This window comes from Rhineura floridana, chromosome 17, assembly GCF_030035675.1.
Source record: "Rhineura floridana isolate rRhiFlo1 chromosome 17, rRhiFlo1.hap2, whole genome shotgun sequence".
In the NCBI taxonomy this organism is placed as follows: Eukaryota; Metazoa; Chordata; class Lepidosauria; order Squamata; family Rhineuridae; genus Rhineura; species Rhineura floridana.
The window spans coordinates 3,489,683-3,507,336 of NC_084496.1; positions in this window are offsets into that span (position 1 = coordinate 3,489,683).

The following is a 17,654-nucleotide window of genomic DNA, read 5'->3' on the forward strand; positions in this document are numbered from 1 at the left end:
GTAGTCCACGGTATATGTCAGGCCCGACATTGGCTATGTATTTTAATTTATTTTAATGTTTTTGTGATTTTATTGTTTACAATTTTATTATGTACGTGTTTGATTTTACTTTTGTAAGCCGCCCTGAGTGCCCTATTAAAGGGTAGAAGGGAGGGATAGAAATATTTTAAATAAAATAAATAAATACCAGTGTTGCCAGATCTCCAGGTGAAATCCAGAGACTGGTTTTTGGGGGTCATCGCCAGGTCTCTGAGCAAGGCACCCTAATCTCCAGATTTCTGGTCAGCAGGGGGTGCTACAATGAGCTCAAATCTCCTTTCCCTGGGAAGATTTAGGCACCCCCCTGGCTTTAGAACTGGCAGCATCCCATGGGGGGGTTGAGGAGGAGGGAGTTCCTCCTTACCCCCCCCCCCCAGGATGCAGATGGCTCCAAGGGCCTGCTCTATGGCATCACTAGGGCCCACCCCGATATCTCAGGGTTTGGGATGCTTCTAACCTGACAACCCTATTGGCTACCCCTGATTTCCCCTGACCAAACCCCCTCACCAAGCAATCTTTTGTGCAGTGTGGGGGGGGTTCTTCTTTATTTGTGCCAACTCTCTTGATTGCAAGAAAAGCATGTTTTCTATGTGGGGTGACCTTGACCGTCCTTTTTCGGAGGACAGACCTCTATTTGAAGGAGTCCTCTGAAGGGCTCTCTATTATGATGATGATGATTGTTGTTGTTGCTGTTGTTGTTATTGTTTGTTATTGTGATTGCATTTGTATACCGCCCCATAGCCAAAGCCCTCTGGGCGGTTTACAACAATTAAAAACATTAAGAACAACTATACACATTTAAAAACACATTTTTTCCCTCGGAGTAGGCACCCTGAGGAGGGCCTTTGATGTTGAGCCTAGTGTACGGGTGGGTTCGTGTCGAGAGAGGCGTTCCGTCAGGTATTGTGGTCCCAAGCCGTGTAAGGCTTTATAGGTTAAAACCAGCACTTTGAATAGTCCAATTTAAAGGTAAAAAACCCTAAAACAGGAGTCACGGGGGAGGGGCCTGAAGTTGCCCATCAACAGTGAGCACCTGGACAGCAGACCAGGCAGACACCTAAGTCACCTGTTCACAGTCTTATTCTGCTTTATACATTGTATTTCTATTAAATATTGTTATGTAAACGTATGTCTTGTCTTTCGTTTCAAAGGAGCCCAGAGCGGCAAACACACAGACAACAAAACAATTCAAACATCTAAAAGCAATTCCAGTACAAATGCAGACTGGTAAAGATAGTAACTGGCTTTTATCCAAAATTAGTCATCCTGAGAAACACTCATTGAAATTAATGGACATAACTAACTTAGATCTATTAATTTTAACAGGTCTACTCTAAGCAGAATGTGGTTCGATTGTTGTTATGTGTCTTCAAACCAATTACAACTTCTGGAAATCCTATGAATCAGCAACCTTCAATAGTATCTGTCATGAATCACTATATTGTAAGTTCGGGTCTGTGGCTTCCTCTATGGAATCAATCCATCTCTTGTTTGGCCTTCCTCTTTTTCTACTCCCTTCTGTTTTCCCCAGCATTATTGACTTTTCTAATGAATTGTGTCTTCTCATGATGTGTCCAAAGTATGATAACCTCAGTTTCATCATTTTAGCTTCTAGTGATAGTTCTAGTTTACTTTGTTCCAACACCCAATTATTTGTCTTTTTTGCCCTATTATTTCTAAAAAGTGTGTCTCTATACCGTATATACACATTGGCATGCCCAAATCTTGTGCAAATCTGTGTCCTCTTTTGTGGCGATGCATTTCCTCTTTTGTGGCAGTGCGGCAGTGGCCACCCTCTCCATGTGTGGCAGTCGCCCCCCATTCTGTTTCAAAATCTAACCTTGTCCCAAGGGGGTGTGCATGATTGGGGGATGGATTGAGTTTCCAAACACCTTTTGGTGCTGTGGGACCCATAAAGGGTTGGAGAATCCAAACCATATTTCCCATTGTCAGTGCGTGCACTAATACAATCAGACGGAAACAAAAGTTCCAGTAAATTGGTGAGCTTTTGTCAAATGCTCGCCAACAAGGCTTCCAGCCCAAACCACATCTTAAGCCCTGGCATGAAATTAAACGGCTTACATAATGGTGTTATGTTTTCTACAGCTAGCTTCCCAGCCCTTGCAAGTTTATTCCTGGGTTTGCCCTTCATCTGCCAGGCATCCATGAGAAATCTTCCTTCCGGCTGGCTACTGTTCACCCACGGGTGTTTATAACCACAAGTGAAGGATCTACAGGTGTGTCGATCTGCTCGGTCTCAAATTCTCACCCACACAAAAGGCAGGATATATCTTAACTTCTGTAGCATGATTATTTACAGACAAAGAAGGTTTAGCGTGTCTTTAACTAATGTGGGCTTTTAAAAGGTTGATTTGGGCTTAGAGAATAACAGGCGTCCCACCCCTCTGATGTACACACTCATTTCCGGTCAACGTTGTTTTGTTTTGACCTGACTGGGAAGTTTTCAATGCAAATTTATTTATTTATATTCATTATTTGATTTATATCCCACCCTTCGTCCCAGCAGGAGCCCAGGGTGGCAAACAAAAGCACTAAAAATGCTTTAAAACATCATAAAAACAGACTTTCAAATACATTAAAACAAAACATCTTTAAAAACATTTTTAAAAAGCTTTCAAGACATATATTTTTTTTTAAAAAGTGTTAAAAATATATTGGTTTTTTTATAGAAAAGGTTTAAAAAACATATTAAAAAGCAATTCCAAAACAGACAGAGACTGGGATAAGGTCTCTACTGAAAAGGCTTGTTGAAAGAGGAAGGTCTTCAATAGGCGCTGAAAAGATAACAGAGATGGTACCTGTCTAGTATTTAAGGGGAGGGAGTTGCACAGGGTCGGTGCCACCAAATGTGTCACCTGTCGTGCTTCTGGTGTTCCTGACAAGAAGCACCTGACTGCGCCTTGGCTCGTGTCCTTGCACAGGCCATCAAAAGAGTTATTGTTTAACCAATTAGGTTATTGCAAATCTTCCATCATAATTACAAATCAGTAAAATGAAGGATTAAAGAGAGCGACGCCCAGTGTGGAAAAACAGTTCACAGAGGCACTCTATGGGTTGTCTCCAATGCTAGCCAGACTCGGAGTAGACCCATTGAAAATAATGGACATGAGTAACTCAGGTTTATTAATTTCAGTGGGTCTATTCTGGGTAAAAGCTAGTTGGAAACAACCCTATATGTTTAAAAACACATCTATATGCACAGGCGTTTTGTTTTGTTTTTAAATACTTCATTTGCTGTGATCAATTCTGATCTCAAGGTCTATGCAACTACAGCAGATCTTGCAATGGAAAGGGCTATAGCTCAGTGGTAAGCATCTGCTTTGCATGCAGAAGATCCCAAGTTCAATTCCTGGCATCTCCAGGTAAGGGTGGGAATGTCCCCATCTAAAACCCTGAAGAGCTGCTGCCAGTCAGTGTAAACAGTATTGACTTAAATGAACTTTCCCAACCCTTGGGTCCCTAAATGCTGCTGGAATACAACTCCTGCCAGCCCCAGCCAGCATGGCCAATGGTCAGGAATTATGGGAACTGTAGTCCAGCAACATCTGGGGACCCCAAGGTTGGGCAAGGCTGGTCTGGCAGTTTTGTGTGTTCCTAACTCAAAACCCCTATCAGCTGCATGTTGACCATGCAATGTGAAATTTAGAAATGAAAACCAAGCCAAAAGTGCCCCCCATCCCCGTGCATTAGCAATCTTTTCAGTGGCAAGCTGCAGAAGAAGCTGCTGTACTCATGTAAGCACCTTCACATGATCAAGAATGGTCAATAAAGCACCTAGAAGAGTGTTCATGGCAGTGCAGTTAGCTCTTACATCTTGCCCCCTCGTTAATGGCCTTCTGGAGACCCTTGGCAACTTTTCTTTTTAAGACAACTTTTGGTTTGTAGGTGGTTGTTTTATTGCAGCCTTCTGCAGCCTGGTCCCATCCAGACATTACCACGGCTTCCATCATCTCCAGCCAGCACTGTGCCTTGTAGTCCAAAACATTGTGTGTTTTTGGAACGGATGGTTCAGATTGCTAAGTTATGGTGCCATTTTGCTTTTGGTCATTGTTTTGCTCATCTGCAGCAAAAATGTTTTTTTTTTATGATTATGTTCCCTCCATGCACCATCTCTGTGTGGAACTACTGCTAAGTGTAATTTTTTGATGGCACAGTATGGTTCTCCTTCAGGAATCTGCTGCGCGAAGCAACCCCTTCACTCCACTTCATGGTAAGCCCGGCCCTGTGTTTGAGATGTGATGAGGAAGCTTCAAGGTTGGAAGCTTTGAGAAGGCTGGGTCCCTGGCTCCTCTGGTGAGAGGATGAGAGTTTTCACTTCTGAAACCCTTCTAATTCTAGTGAATGGTGAGGAGGTCACCCTGGATGTGAATCATGGGCATACTGACAATTGCAAGTGTGCCAAATTTAGCCCAGGTCTCCTCTGGACTGTCACTAATTTTCAGGAGGGATTTAGTGCACATAAGAAATGTAGGTTTCTGTAATTAAAGTGGATTAAAATGCTGCATTGCCCTAATTCAAGAAATTTGCTTTTTGTGGTTAGGAAAATGACAGGGAAATACCCTGAAAAGTGTGGGATGGATGGATGATTAATGGGAAGGTGTATAAATGCCACACAAACAAATCAGGATGAATGCTCATTTTCATATAACCTCCCCGCCAATCAATCAGAACGAATGCTCAGTAAATACCAGACATAGGCTACCACTGTGCAAGCTATGTGCAAGCAAATCAGGATTAATGATCAATAAACAGGCCATTTAGAGGAGCCCCCAGTAAATCACCACTGCTGGGACTTTGCCCTGGTGTGGAGTTTCCCTTTAAGACCTCTTTGAGACAGCTGTTATGGCCAGCTGAAGGTCAGCTGAAGGGATGTAGCTCATGAAAAAGATATGGGAAGCATAGGGAATTATGTTGAGGCCTAGGTATACTCGTTATGCTTGTTTTGCTTTGTACTTAGAATTTTTTTTTTATTACCTACCTCTTGCCTTGCCTCTTGGACACAACATATTTGGCAACGAAAGTGGGATCTTGTATCACCGAACCCACAGGTACCTGTCCTTCAAAGTCTAGGTGAGCCTCCAATTGTATTCCCTGTTTGGATCCAGATGTTTGAAAACTATCTGCTTGCAGCTAATGACAAAGAAATCTCTGAAGGAAGAAATGTGCATTGCTTATCCACTGTTTGGGAGTCGAAGGACAGCATATATTTTATACCCTCTTGCATCACCACTACAGCCTATTCCATTCCCAGACTCTGCATGGGAAAAGATTGCAATTGATATTGTAGGACCATTTGATGCTGCCCCAACTTATTGTCAATATGCTATTACCTTAACCAAATGGCCTGAAGTAGCTTTTACATCACAAGTTGCTTCTGCTACTGTGATTAAATTCCTTTCTGCTGTTTTTAATAGAGAAGGGAATCCTAAAGAACTGATTTCAGATAATAGCTCTCAGTTAATTTCATTGGAATTTGAAACCTCTTTAGTAGGGCAAAATGTTACACATAGGAGATCATCAGTGTATTACCCCCAAGTGAGTGGGGAGATTGAAAGTTTTAACAGAAGTTTGAAAAACAGTTTGGAAACAGCTAAGTTAGAAGAAAAAGCATGAAAAGAGTTTGTCACTGAATTTTTGCAGGTATATAGAGCTACACAGCATGCAACAACACAGAAATCACCAGCAGAATTATTACATGGGAGGGAGATGCATACTAAATTGAATGTGACTGGTGTTTTAAAATCTAACCCAGATATACTCTCCAAATCCATCATGAAGGAAGTTGTTGAGGAAAAACAAAAGAAATCTAAAGCATATACAGACTATCGTCAGGGTGCTAAGCAACAACAACTTGAATGTGGCTCTTTTGTTCAAATTAAGAAACCTGGAATGTTACAGAAGGGAGAATATAGATTTACATCTCCTTGTAAAGTTGTTGAAAGAAGAGGCCGTTATACATATAAACTTTCTGATGGTTGTGTGTGGAATGCTTTTTATTTGGCTTCAGTAGAATATAGAAGTGAGGCAGATGAGCAGTCCGTGTAAGATGATTTTTCCATGTTACCAGAGTTGCAGACTATACCAGAAGCTGTCACAGATCAACCACAGAGTGAACCGGAAAGATGGCCTGTCCTAGCTAGATGACCACCTACTTGGACTAAGGATTATATTATGGGGATGTGAGAGTATGTGGGTTTCTTATGAGAAGGAAAAATTTGGAGTTTCCCTTTAAGACATCTTTGAGACAGCTGAGAGTAATGGTCAGCAGAAGGGAAGCTGAAGGAAGCTCATTAAAAAGAGGTGGGAAGCACAGTGAATTATGTCGAGGTCAAGGTATACTCGTCATGCTTGTTTTGCTTTGTACATAGAATAATTTTTATTATTACCTACCTCTTGCCTTGCCACTTGGACACAACATATTTGGCAACTAAAGTGGGATCTTATATTCTAAGGTTTTTTAATGATCTACGTATTGGACACAACAACTGGTTGAAGGTCCTGAGATCTTTCTTTCTAACATCAACCTCAAATATACGCAGCCCAGCTCAGCTACTCTAACATCCACCAGTAAATTTCTATCCTGGTGACTCAAGTAAAGGATGCTGAAATTCACACCCCAACCTACTGCACTTGGAAAGGTTGCCAAACAGGCTCAGTCATTGCTTATGGCAAAACCACTGCCTTCCGTTGGGTGGAAATCATGTTCTCTCCCTGCGCTCATTCAGGAGCTTTTGACTGGGCATGGAGAACACCTGTGGCCCTCCAACTCCCATAGCATACTCAGTGGTCAGGGATGACAGGGTTCAGCCACACCAGGAGAGGCACATGTTCTCCATCCCTGACTCAGAAGATCACCTCGCTAGCACATCTTAGGATTCAATAAGATATCTAAAGGAGCCCAGGAAAGGATACAGGATATAGACATGGATCTCTCCAATAGAATGACAGGCTGCAACCTGGCTTGCCCTGGGTACTGCTCTATAGTGTATTTAGCTGAGTGCTTAATCCTTCCTGAAGAACTCAACCTCTTTCAACAGGGTCCACCTTCAGATCTTTTTATCTTCCATCTCAGAACATTACATAGTCTCTTTTACTATGTAATGTAGTTGTAATAATCATGGAATTATAGGTTTGCAACCGCTCTGATCTGGATCTTTGCCCTGATGCGGCAGATTCTACACCTGGCAAATTAGCCTGCACGCGTGCAACCTTCAGAGGAACAAATGATGTATGCTAAGAACCTAGGAAGAGCCCTGCAGTGCTGGATCAGGCCAAAGGCCCATCTCCTCCAGGTTCCTGTTCTCACAGTGGCCAACCAGATGCCTCTGGGAAGCCTGCACACAAGACATGAGGGTGGAGCTTGAGCATCCTCATGATGCATTTAGCACAACCTGGGAACAAATGCATGTGTGAACACATACTTGGCCTGTGCAAACAGCTATCTATCACCCTCATCCGCCCTTCCTGACACCTGTGATACAGAGACAATAATATCAACCTACCTTTCAGGGTTGTTTGGAAGGACTGCTGAGATAATGTATGTGAAATGTCTCTGCCTCTCTGATACGCACTATAAATGCAGAGTGTTGTGATTATTGTTTCTGAATGAATGTATAATAATATTTGTTCAAAGGCCTCCACTGGTATTACTTAATTCTAATCCTTGCAACAGCCCTGTAAGGTAGACTGGCATTATTATCCCCCATACTGCAGATGGGAAAACTGAGGCTGGGAGAGTGGTTTGCCTAAACCTGCCTAGTGAGTTCAAGGCATGGAACTTGAACTGGGGACTTTCTGATTCAAATTTGTGGGAAATTTTAAAGAGTGGGTGTCTTCCTAGATCCAGCCGCCACTGCAAGATAAACCAGGGGGCAGGGAGGATGGGGGGCAGGGAGCGAAGGCAAACATCAGCGGGACCTCCTTGACCTTCTCTGGTGAAGTCAGCGCAGAGGAGAGGAAACGCATGGGCTGCATAGGCAGCATACATTTAAAACACATTTAAAGCACAAAGAATCCTGGGAACTGTAGTTTACCCGTCACAGAGCTATGATTCCCAGCACCCTTAACAAACTACAGTTCCCAGGATTCTTTGGAGGAAGCCACATGCTTTAAATGTACGAGGCATGTGTAGACATCCTATGCGCAAATATCATGTGGAAGTTTGGGTGTGCGAAGCGTGGGTCACCACAGATCTGCTGTGGCAGCTACAGTGTTCAATATGTGAACGTGCTCTCTGTGAACATTATGTGAATGCACACCTCCCTGCCTGATTACTGCCAGCAACCCCCAGTTGGATGGTTAAAGCTGATTTGGAGCTCTTGCACAACAACAAACCAGCTTGGTGGTGTGCTTAAAATGTGCTTTCAATGTATGGTGTCTACGCTGTTTTTCTGATTTTTATGGTTAATTTTATGTTATATGCTGATTATACACAGCTTAGATATTGTGGTCCTTAGTGGTATATAAAATGATTAAATGACATTAAAACAAGCTGATTCACACCCACGTTTGCCACTCAGTAACTGCGGCATCCATTGACAAGTTGCATGTGTGAATAGACCACTGCAGATCTTGCACTGCAGTCGGAACTTCCCTTATCACCCCTAACATGTCCTGCTTTTGCCCTCAGCGGCCAGTCATCAAGCACAAAGGAATGATGTATACAACCTATTGCAAGAAAGCCTCATTAGCTGGGGGTGGATCTAGTCACCTGAGCTGTGACGACTGTATTATATTATAGTGTGAATCACTGCTCTTGGCTGCAAACTAGTCCTTTGTGTTTCGTGATGAAACACAACAGAGCACAATCTGTAAATGGTTTCACCTGGTTGCATCTCCTCTCCATTCATTTTTGTGACCCATCATCACCAATGATGGTGATGCACTGAGTCACCTCTTCATCACCTCATTTCTGAACGGGAGAAGCAGACAGTATTTGGGAGGAGGATTGTGTGTGTGTGTGGAAACTCCACATTACCACATTTTGCTGAAAAGAGATATGAAATTGAGTCAAACTGTGGATCCATCTAGGATCTAGTCTCTATTCCAGACTAGGAATAGAGAACCTGTGATCCTTGAGGTGTTCTTGGACTCCAACTGCCATCAGCCCCGGCCAGCATGTCCAACGGTCAGGGATGATGGAACCTCGGACCCAGCAATATCTGGAGAGTCACGGGTTCCCCATCCTTTGTCTAGACAAATGAAGAGGATTTTATTTCTTTTAAACAAGGGCAATGAATGCATAACCTTCAGCATCTGAAAATAAGGAGAGCACTTATCACAGGGGCCTGGGACATGTTGTCACATGTTGTTGGCCATGTGTCCCCATCAGCAGTCTGGCCACTGCGTTTTGCACCAGCTGGTGCTTCTAAACCAGACCCAAGGGCAGCTCCACACAGAGCTCATTGCAGTAATCCAGCCTCAAGGTTACCAACATATGGATGACAGAGGTCAAGCTATCCCTGTCCAGGAACGGCCGTAGCTGATGAACCAGACAAAGCTGGTAAAAGGCACTCCTAGCCACAGAGGATACTTGAGCCTCTAATGACAAAGATGAATCAAGGAGAACCCCTAAGTGATGGGCCTGTTCCTTCAAAGAGAACGTGACCTTCCCAGGATAGGTAACTTGCCTATCTTCCGGATATGGGAATCTCCCAGCCAAAGAACCTCCACCGTAATGCAGTGCATTTGGCCCCCTCTCTCCACCCTTGTGATACAATAATGACTACCTTGTTTTGTTTTATTTTTCCTGGCACTCTCCTTGTTATTGGTAACAGAGGATGATTCCATCTCTTTAGCATGGTGATTGGATCTCTTCAGCATAATGGTGGCTGTAAAACCAAACCTCCTTTCACTGCCAACAAACCCCACTTGGATGGTTAAAGCTGATTCGGAGCCCTTGCACAACAACAAACCAGCTTGGTGGTGTGCTTAAAATGTACTTTAAAAGTATGGTGTCTACACTGTATTTCTGATTGCAGTTGTGGCTACAAAGTCCATGCTGATTACAGCCGCGGCCTTCCTCAAGCAATCGGTGCCACCCAGAGGGATAGCAAACTAGTGAATTCAGTTGGGATCCGGTACCGGGTTCGATTTTGTTGGATATTCTCCCCCATCCCTATCTTCCACTGAGCTATGGCCCTTCCACAAGGGGCAACATACGCAAAATGCTAACAAGTCTGGAGGAGAGGTGAACAGAGGAGAGGTGCCTTCTACGGAGTCAGACCAGTGATCCGCTAGCTCAACACTGCCTGTGCCAGCCTTGCCCAGCCTTTGGGCCCTCAGATGTTGCTGCACTACAGTTGCCCTCCTTCCTCACCACTGGCCATGCTGGCTGCAGGGACTGATGGGAGTTGGCCTCCAGCAATATCTGGGGACCCAAAGGTTCCCGGCTAGTCTACGCACACTGACTGGCAGCAGCTCTCCAGCATTTCATGTGGGAGACATTCCTGCCGTACCCGGAGTTGCCATTGGGGATTGCGCCTGAGACCTTCTGCATGCAAGGCAGATGTTCTGCCACTGAGCTATGGCCTCTTGCTTGCTTAGTTAGAGGTATGTGTGTGTGTACATACAGAAGTAATAAAAAATAAACAACAGCCACGCCACCCCACCTTCCAATAATCTGCATCTGGTTCACCATGATGGTCTGTCATGAGAGGTCATTAGTATGCATCTGGCTCATTTCAATTAGTGCCTGAATCAGCTAAGTGCTTGTTTACAAAACACTGGATTGTTTATGACGAGGCATCGGCCCTAATTGTGTGCTACAGTTGGCATCTGTTCTGAGAAAAAAGAAAATGGAAAAAAATTAGAAAACTCCACCGCTGAATCCTGATTACAAAGATTCCCACCCCATGCAATGACTCAGCCTGGCTCATCCAGCTCCACAGCGAAGAGGCTGCCGGTGAGAATACTTGTGCGGCAAGTGCATCCAAAGTGGTGTGACTCAGATTTGTTCAGCAAAGCTGCCTGTCACAATGCCATTATTCGCCCCTGAGCTCTGACTGGATGTACGTGGTGCTTCGGAGCGGTACCCGGAGCAAGAGAGAAAACGTCCATGCCCCCAGAGAGCCTGCCAGCCAACATTTCAGCAGTGGGAGAAGGGAGGGAGAAGTGTCAGCACCGATTAGCATTCATTTTCCCCTTTCTACATCCACACTGCCAGTGGGGCTCTGATTTATTCCTGGGAAAATTTCCTGATGGCCACATCTGCATGGCACATTTAAAGCACTATGATGGCACTTTAAACAGGCATGGCTTCCCCCAAAGAACTGTGGGAACTGGTGTATGTCAAGGGTGCTGGGGGTTGTTGGGAACACACACACCCCATGCTATTTCCTTCACAGAGCTACAGTTCCCAGCATTCCCTGGGAAGATAGTTCACAGTCTGAGGCACGATGCTTCCAAATACTGGCTGCTAGAAACTGCCGAAGGGGAGAGTGTTGTTGCTGTTAGGTCCTGCTGGTGAGCTTCCCATAAGGGGCCTCTGTTTGACCACTGTGAGGATGCTGGACTAGATGGGTCTTTGGCTTTTTCTCTGTTCTTATGTTCTTGCGCGGGATTGATTGTTAAACCACTCTGGGAACTGGATCCAGGGGCGTCACTACCGGGGTGCGGAGGGTGCGGACCGCACCTGGGTGACACCCTGAGGGGGGTGACACCCTGAGGGGGGTGACACCCTGAGGGGGGTGACACTCAGAGCCGCCCCGCCCCACGCCGTTGGCCAGCAAAGGAGCCGAGAAGCACTCTGGGTCGGAGCAGCCAACTCCTCCTAGGAGGCGGGCGGGCGAGACCGACAGCAGGCACCCGCTCACTGACGGTGAAGCCAGGACAGGCCTTCCACCATCAGCCTGGAGCGCGTGGTGAGTGCGTGTGCATGTGCGCACACAAGACCAGCCACCCCCATCCATGCACCTGGGAGGGCACGTGCCGGAGGTCCACACCCCCCTGCACTCTTGCTAGTGACGCCGCTGACTGGATCGCCCCTACCTGGAGATGCCAGTGGGGACTGAAACTGGGACCTTTTGCATGCAAAGCAGGTCCTCTAGCACTGAGCTATGGGATATCGCAGATGTAGGGAACCTTTGGCCCTCTAGATGCTGCTGAACAATATTATCCCTCGCCATCAGCCATGCTTGTTGTGGCTTGTGAGAGCTGTCGTTCATCAGCATCTGCAGAGCCAAATATTCCCCACTCTTGCTGTAAAATATGAATAGGAAGAGTTGTAGTCAATGAATGCCTACTCAGAGTAGACCCATTGAAAAGAATGTACCAACATTAGTCATGCCCACTAATTTGAACAGGCCTACTCTGAGTAGGACTAACATTAGATACAACCCAGATCAGTGCAGTTACTGTTCTGGAAAGCAAGTGGAAATAATTCTTTCTGACTTTATTGTGCTACATAGACACACGGAAAACTTTTTTCCTGACTGTATCGCTTGGAGAGAAAAAATTAAAAAACAAAAACACATCAATTAATTTTTATCAAATGAAATGCTACCCCTTCCAATTGTTCTGAAGCTACATGGAAAAAGGGAAGTGTTTCCTTGCTTGGTATGAATTAGATACTTACTGGTGTGGGTTAATGCTCTGGTTAATTACAACATACAACTTTATTACGGTCATAGACCCCAACAGTTTGTAAACAAATTTACCGTGAATATATAATTATTTTCATTTAAAATAATTACAGGGATATAAACAATACCGTAGAATGAAAATACAGATAGGCCAAGCTGCAAAGATTTACATATATATGGACACCTTCATTTCTTGGCTTGTTGTAAATAAAAATTAAAATAACTAATGAAATCAGCAATACATATTGTGAACTTGATCTTTCCGTAGTGATTGAGCTACAAAAAGAAATTTAGCAACTGATTCTGTTAAAATTTTGTCTGTATCAGATAGAAGAAAATAAACTATTCTTTCTGGAGAACTATCTGAAAGACTAGAAATAAAAGGTAAAATAAATTTGGGTCTTAGATTATTGTGTATCTCACAGTTTAGTAAAACGTGTTCTAGAGTTTCTGGTATATTCAGATTACATATGCAGTGATGGCTTTCTACGGGAATACCTTGATAGCAACCTGTTAGAAGAGCAGATGGTAAACAATTAAATCTTGCTCGAGAGAACAAGAATCTATAGTGTGTAAAAGTTAGCTCTTCCAAATATTTTGCTGGGGACGGGAAGCAAAAGTTCAATTTAAAATGAAGTGGAGAACACGATGTTTGTGCCTTGGAGATTAGATACTGGTAGTCTAAATCTTTAATTCGTTGAATTATTACCGATTTAGCCAGGGCAAAGTCCCATGATGATAGAATTTCAAGAGATAAACCCAGATAATTTAGTTTTTCGCTAAAGGACTTTGTCCAAGAGCTGACAAAAGGGTCTTTCCAAATTAGGTGTGAGAATCCTGAAGGAGGTTCAGAATAGGCTGTCTTGAGCCAAAAGGTGAAAGCCTGGATCCAAGCTGTGCATTCGATTGATGAAATTCCTGCCTCTAATCGAAGGCCAGCTGGAGAGGCACATTTTGGGAGACCAAAAATGGACCGAACGAACCCTGAGAGCACTGGTTCTATTTTTTTATTAAAATCTATAATCCAAATTGGGATGCCATATAATAGTTGCGGCAGAATTTTTATTTTAAAGATTTTTAAAGCTGCAGGAATGAAACTGCCACCTTTGGTAAAGAAAAATCTAATGGTTGCTCTGGTAATATTATGTGCAGTTTGCAGTGCGACCCAAATATGATGATTCCATGAAAGTGTAGAGCAAAATGTTATACCTAAATATTTATATTTATTAACCTGCTCAAACACTTTGTCTTTTATTTTCCATGATATTTGCAATCGTTTTTTTGAGAAGACCATTAGTTTGGATTTATTATAGTTGATAATGAGGAAATTTTTTTCACAGTAGGATATAAAAATTCGGAGGAGGCGTTTGAGACCGATTTCTGAAAAGGACATCAGAACCGTGTCATCAGCATAGAGCAGCACGGGGCAGCACACTCCTGCAATATTAGGTGAGTGTAGATTTTCTTTGTGGCATTTATCATTTAAATCATTAAGGAAAAGATTAAATAAGGAGGGCGCCAAAACACAGCCTTGGCGTACCCCTATATTTACAGGAATAGAACTGGTTAAATTTCCATTTGTTCCATATCTTACTCTCATCGAGGTACACTGATAGAGTTGTCTTATCAGAAGAAGCAATCGCTTGTCTATTGAGGTCATATTCAATTTTGCCCATAAAAGGTCTCTGGGTACTGCATCGAAGGCCATTTTAAGATCCATATAAGCGACATATAAGCCTCTTTTTGTGTCACTCATACTTTTTTCTGCCAAGAATTTTAATATTAGGCAGTGATCGATTGTAGATCTTTTTTTGCAAAAGCCTGCTTGCTCATTGCCTAAGATATGTTCCTCTTCTAGCCAGGTTTGAAGTCTGACATTTAGGTGGCTTGCATATACCTTACCCACAACAGAGAGGAGGCTGATGGGTCTATAGTTTACTGGGTTGCCTCTGTCTCCTTTTTTGAATATTGGTATAATCACAGCTTCTAGCCAGATTGAAGGAATTTTTCCAGTCATATTAATTTGTGTGAAAAGAGATGTAAGAAGAGGTGCCCACCAATGGATATTATTTATTAGCATTTCGGGAAGAATTTCATCAACTCCTGGGGCTTTTCCTCTTTTAAGATTTTTAATCAGAGTTTCTATCTCTTCTTGCTCAACTGGGGGCCAGTCACGTATGGAATCAAGGCTCACTATGGGCGAAGAATTATAAGGCTTATCCTTGTAATTTGAAAACTGAATAGAAAAATGGTGCTCCCAAATTTCGGGGGAGATATTACAGTGCGAATAAACATTTGATCCTAAGACATTAACGACTAAGGCCCAGAATGCCTTAGAGTTATTATTTAAGGAAGCGTTTATTAGCGCATTCCAGCTTTTTTGTTGTGCCAACTTTTTTTTATAAGCGATTACCTTTTTATAATTCCTTTTCGCTATGTAATACTCAGGCGGAAGGGTGTTTATTTCTGCTTCTCTGTAGATGTGGTATATATTTCTTAAAGATTGTTTGGCATCCTTGCATTCTTTATCAAACCATTTTGGGTGATTCGAGGGTTTTAGGGTGCCCGGACGTTTTGGTACCTTCAAGGATTTTTTTAGATCTAGACACAAGGAAGAGAAATCTGCTAAAGTTTCAGATATTATGTTTGAGTTTATTATTTGGTTTCTGAGTGTGAGAGCCAATGCGGATGTTAGAAATCTTTCAAACTTGGAAATAGTGCTAGGATTCCAGAGGGCTCTTTTGTAGAAGGGGGAAGATGTTAAATTTCTCCTTGGGAAGAATTCCTGGGTAGTATGCCCAGCATTTAGAGTAAGATTAAATAGTAGAGGGAGATGGTCGCTCTCTACCCTGTCCCCCACCATAAAGTTGGTAATATATGGGAGCAAAATAGGGGATGACAGCACATAATCTATTACACTGCTACCTCGCCCAGAGATGAAGGTGTACGCAAGATTATCTACACCCTCATGGCCATTGAGAATCTCCAGGTTTAATCGAGTTGATAATTGGATCAGACATATCCCGGCGTAATTAATCTTTTGGTCTTTGGAATTTCTGCTATAATGTGGTATTAGATCATCGGTATCAGTGTCTACCCATAAGGGGGATAAAGTCATGATGTCATTGTTTGGGCCTATTCTTGCATTTAGGTCTCCCATGATTAAGAAATATGCTTTTGGATATTTTTGTTCCAGACTTATAATATAATTTTCCAGTTGTTGCCAAATAGATGCTGTTTTGTTCTTAAGCGTGGATGGAGGGATGTATACATTTATTATTAGAATGGATATATTATTAAGTACTAAAGCTCTGGTTAATTAAACTTGGCTTTGGTTATTCATGGGAAAGCACTCTGTATGTACTCAGAGTCCTGTTTTTCTCTCTTGGCACATGGGTATTGGGAACAGGTTTTCTCTCAGTTCCCGGTTTCAGTAGAATCTCGTTTAATGTGCTGCACTTTGCTGCCACATAGAGGTTTAGTGAAGTATTGCTTCAATTGCATGTATTCAGCTTCTCTATACTAGTGTTGTGTCTAAAAATGTCTCCTGTAGTTCTCCCCCGAAAACATTCTCCATCGATTCATGAGAACAATAATTACATTCAGAAATTATCAAAAGAGAAATAAAATTATGGTGAACATTCTCTTTGTCTGGGGCTGCAGGGGTTTTGTCACATTTACCTTACCTTTAAGTTGGCCGAGAGGTGTTTGTGAGTGTGCTTGCTTTTATGCTAAAAATCATCTCTCTGGTGGTCTGAACTTTGCAGCCTTCCTAGGTGCCCTTGCTTCAGTTAAAGCTTAGAGGAAGACATCATAAGGTGATTACTCCCAGGGGACTTTCCTGATCAGGAAGTTTGGGCAGCCGGAGAAGCAGCAGAGTGCTGGAGAGATGTTTCATGGAAAGCAAAACGCACACCCCACCCTTTGCCTCTCATCTTGCAATGCACAGTTAAGCTCAAAATCCTGCCCTCGCCAAAATTTTAAAGAAATTCTCAAGTGCACTAAGAATGAGGCTGAAAAAGGGTTGTGTCTTTCGCAGAAGAATAAACCATTCGAGAAATTGTGAGGCAGATTTTGGCCCAGTGCAAATTTGAGTCTGCTTTGGCAGGTCAGGCAGCCAGGGAAGCTGCAGGATGCTGGAGAAATTTTAACTGGAAAGAAAAATACACATACCATCCATGGCACCTCACAGTGCTAAAGGAAGCTCAAAACCTGCAAAACCCGATGAAATTCTAAAGAAAATCTAAAATACTATGCAAATGAGGCATTTAAAAAAGTGTCTTTTGAGGTGAAAGAAAAACAGGGAAGGAAAACAGAGAAGATTCAAGACAGACAAAGGAAATGATTTCTTCATGCAGCGCATAGTTAATGTTGGAATATGTAGTACAACTCGAACTCTTGGGTTGAGGCTGCATGAGATTAAAAGGGTAGGTAGAGAGGAGACCTCCTGATTGCTAGGCTAATACCCAGTGCCAATGCCAGGCTATTTTGCGCCCTAGGCAAGGCTAACTACTTGCACCCCCCCCAAAAAAATGGCTAACTTCAATTTTCAAAAACAGATGTCTTGTAGAAAAAATGAAAAGCACAAAACTTGAAACTGCTAAATTTATTTCAAATTGCAAGAATAAGTAATACAACAGTCTTTGATTATCTTTCTCAAATACAACAGAAAATGTTTTAGCACACAAATCATTTTGAATAATCTTGTGAATTGTGATGTTAAAATTTAAGTCTCTTAAAAGTTTCAATTTCAGGCACATCAAAATCTCACTTTGCGTGCCTTTTCCTTTGCAAATTTTGTCACCAATTCCTTCAGGTCAGGTGCTGATGCTTGGGCATGTTCAATTGATATAGTTACCAAGCCAACTAGTCTGTCTTGCAACATTGTTGAGCGTATGTAAGTTTTTATAAGTTTGAGCTTTGAGAAACTGCGTTCACCACTTGCCACTGACACCGGAAGTGTGAGAAGGATCCTTAGAGCAACAGAAACGTTAGGCACATTATCCAGGAGTT